This window comes from Buceros rhinoceros, unplaced genomic scaffold (genome assembly GCF_000710305.1).
Source record: "Buceros rhinoceros silvestris isolate BGI_N320 unplaced genomic scaffold, ASM71030v1 scaffold23237, whole genome shotgun sequence".
Lineage (NCBI taxonomy): Eukaryota > Metazoa > Chordata > Aves > Bucerotiformes > Bucerotidae > Buceros > Buceros rhinoceros.
Genome location: NW_010420777.1, coordinates 3,013 through 3,457, shown reverse-complemented (window position 1 = coordinate 3,457; position 445 = coordinate 3,013). Strand labels below are relative to the sequence as shown.

At 63.4% G+C, this 445-nt stretch overlaps 1 protein-coding gene across 1 annotated transcript in view; it reads left to right on the top strand.

Annotated features, from left to right (window-relative positions):
• Positions 1-445, top strand: part of WSCD2 (WSC domain containing 2) — a gene marked incomplete at its 5' end in the record, with an annotated part of 4,715 nt that overhangs the window by 1,574 nt on the left and 2,696 nt on the right. The window lies entirely within an intron of this gene.

Genomic DNA, 445 nt, shown 5'->3' with positions numbered 1-445 from the left:
TCGGGGGGGCTCAGCAGCCCCTGCCCAGCTCCCGGGGGAGCTCCCCAGGACCCGGGTGGGCGACTCCAACCTGGCCACCGGAGTTACGAAGCTGTCAAAGCTGAGTGGAGCTCAAACCTGGTCTCTATGGGGAAAGCCCAGGCTGTGCCACCCCTTTGGTGGAGGGGCATCTCCATCTCCCTCCCCATGTTGGAGGCACAACCTGCAGCATCCACCTGGCATGGCTGAGAGCTCCTGCGGGGTGGGATGGGGTAGGACGGGATGGGGAAGAGGAGATGCTCGGCTGTTCAGTGCTGCATTGGGTCACAAAGGCAGCAGCAGGGAGATGGCAGTGCCCAGGGACACGGTCTGACAGCAGCCTGGTGCCGGTGGCGGGTTGATGATTCTTTGGAGCAGCTCTTTTGTACCAGCACTGGTGTGGCCAGCAGGCACAGGGCAGCGATAG